The 2835-nt window shown below is 32.8% G+C and overlaps 1 long non-coding RNA gene across 2 annotated transcripts; it reads left to right on the forward strand.

The window, feature by feature from the left end:
* The first annotated feature begins 399 nt into the window (after nt 1-399).
* Nucleotides 400-1931, forward strand: LOC145046703 (uncharacterized). 2 transcript variants are annotated; one of them, XR_013682043.1, is made up of 5 exons: nt 400-540; nt 677-841; nt 923-1106; nt 1412-1481; nt 1556-1931. It is a non-coding gene; the product is annotated as an uncharacterized LOC145046703 (long non-coding RNA). The 2 variants fall into 2 exon arrangements; XR_013682042.1 differs by having other exon boundaries at nt 403-540; nt 943-1106.
* Nucleotides 1932-2835: the final 904 nt, after the last annotated feature.

The raw sequence follows: 2835 nt of genomic DNA on the forward strand, positions 1-2835 counted from the left end.
GGATGTTACAGAAAATGACTTAGGAGGGTAACTACCTCTTATCTGTGTTCACATATTGGCAACTTCTTCTTTTTTGTACATAAGATAGCAACTAACTTGTTTTAACTGTGTAACATCCCAAAAATCATGACCAAAAATTTCGTTTTTAATTTAGGGAAAATTTCGTGTATGCCCTTGTTAAACTTCAAAATATCATATTTACCCAACTTAAAATCAAAATTTCATATTTACCCTTTTTAACTTTATAAATATCGTATTTGCCCAAATTTATTTTTTAACTATTTTTAAATATTTTTAATCAGTTTTTATAATTTAAATGTATAAAAAAATACTAATTGACAATATTGCCCTTTAATATTTTAGCCTTTAATCCATAAAACTATATTGACCGAGTTACCCCCTATACCCTCCCCTCCTTCAACGATCAAAGATCGATTCCTAATGAAATCGAATGAAAGCCAAAATCTGATCGACTCCCAGTCTTCTTCAACCGTCACTCTGGCTTCTCTACGCCTCCAGACATTGAATCGACATCTGCAGGTTCCGTTAACATATTGATTTTGTATATTCGTTTGATTATATTTAGCTAGGGTTTTCATCTGTCTTCTCTACATCATCCATCTCTCCTTCCATTACACCCACTTCCAGACACTGACACATTGATCGACATCTGCAGGTTCCAGATTGGTGGTGAAGATGGTGGGGGTTTCGACAAAGGTTAACATATGCGGCTCCAGACATCGATACTTTTTATGGTGTTCAATTTTACTGATTTCCTTGTTGTGGAGTTAAATCTTGATGCTTTTAAGCTTAGTAAAGGTCAGAAAACCAACAATTTCAGGTAATTTGATTATATTTAGCTTGGGTTTTCATCCGTCTTCTCTACATCGTCCATCTCTCCCTCCATTTCACCTACTTCCAGACATTAATCGACATCTACAGGTTCTAGATTGGTAGCGACGATGGTAGGGGTTTCAACAAAGGTTAACATCTGCAGGCTCCACATTGATGTTTTTTATGGTGTTCAATTTTACTGATTTCCTTGTTGTGGAGTTAAATTTTGATGCTTTTGAGCTTAGTAAAGATCAGAAAACCAACAATTTCAGGTAATTTCGAGTTTAATACATATAAATTCATTATTGTAATGAAATGATAATTGGTAACAATAAGGATCAGATTTGGAGATTTAGCTGGTGGTGCAGTTTGTGTATCACAGAGCTTTTTCTTTGATATTTTGGTATGTTTAAGAATGAGATGTGTCCATATGGCTTTCATACAATTTTCATGGTATTCTGAATTGATATTTTTCGTCATTGATTCTATTCTACTAGTTAGGGTTTTAAGAGAAATTTAGATAAGCTTTATGAAATTTGAATGATGGAAGCTTTTGTTATTCATTTCTTATAAACAGGAATGCATGAAAGTTTGCTACCAAATAGTAGTTTTGGGAGATATATAGCTGTTCATGCAAAAGCCTCATGGTATGTATTTTCTAATGGACAAATTATAATACTTTTTTCTTGGATATATTCTGATTGATAATATGCTTACATAGGGTAATAAGTGCTTCAAATAGCCAACCTCTTGCTGCAACTGTGGTGAGTTCGAATGGAAGTTCAAAGCACAAGGCAGACACATGTACTACTACTACTGCTACACTGTCATTTTCAACACAATAGTGAGCCCCTCATCACATGCCATTGAAATACTAAAGAATGAAAATGAAGAAAATAAGATGCAACATCCAAAATATGCTACCTTAACCATAAACAACCATCTTGTTACAACTACACTGTCATTTTTACAACGCCCTTTATGTTTGATGCAACTTATTAGGAGCATGTAATGTAATGTATGAAGTACACCTGTGGTTTTATAATGGATGATGTGTAAGTACGATTCTATTAATTACAATAGCTAATGTTTTTGTCTCTGTACTTTTTAATAACAATACTTAAATGTTTGGTCCTTGTTGTTTTAAATTTGGCATTAATTCCTTTTGTTTTTAGTTTTGTAATAATTACAGTTTGGTCCTTGTTGACTTCATTTTGAAATACTTACAGCTTCGTCCATGTTGTTTTAAATTTTGCATTAATTACATTTTGGTACCTATTGTTTTTAGTTTAGCAATAGTTACAGTTTAGTCCCTGTTGTTTTAAGTTTTGTTTCAGTTACAGTTTGGTCCCTGTTGTTTTAAATTTCAGCAACATACTTTTTGGACAAATTTTTTTTGCAACATAGTTTGTAAACAAACATATTTGTAGCAACATACTTTGTAGAAAAACCATTTTACCATAATACTTACTAAACAAACTATTTTTAGCAACATACTTTCTAGAAAAACCTATTTAGCAACATCTTACAACTTGTATCAATAAAAATAAGAAAATGGTCAAAAGGACCAACTATTGCCATCAATCTTTTTCATATGGACCTGAAACTCTCGAGCTACCGGTAGATTTTGTTTTCTTTCCACGTTTCCTAAAATAAATAAAAACAATATTAGCTTTGTATATGTTTTGATATCTATTTATGAAATAAGACAAAATTAATGTAATTTTGAGCAACCTTGTAGACGTGGATGTTTCACTTGGATCAATACTTTGAGATGTCGGATTTTTGCAAGTCTTTTCACGGTGTCCATACTCACCACATCGCGGACACTTGTGCCTTCTTTTAGGCTCATCCGAGGGATTAATTCTATTTTTTTTTGGTCTTCCAGGCGGTCTTTTCATGAGTGGTGGGTAAATTTTCTCCCCATCTTTTTTAATCCATTGAACCTTTCCGGGCATCGGAGCAATTTTGAAAGCATATGCTTCTTTAAATTTCTCTATA

Source organism: Lactuca saligna, chromosome 5, assembly GCF_052625555.1.
Source record: "Lactuca saligna cultivar CGN05327 chromosome 5, ASM5262555v1, whole genome shotgun sequence".
In the NCBI taxonomy this organism is placed as follows: domain Eukaryota; kingdom Viridiplantae; phylum Streptophyta; class Magnoliopsida; order Asterales; family Asteraceae; genus Lactuca; species Lactuca saligna.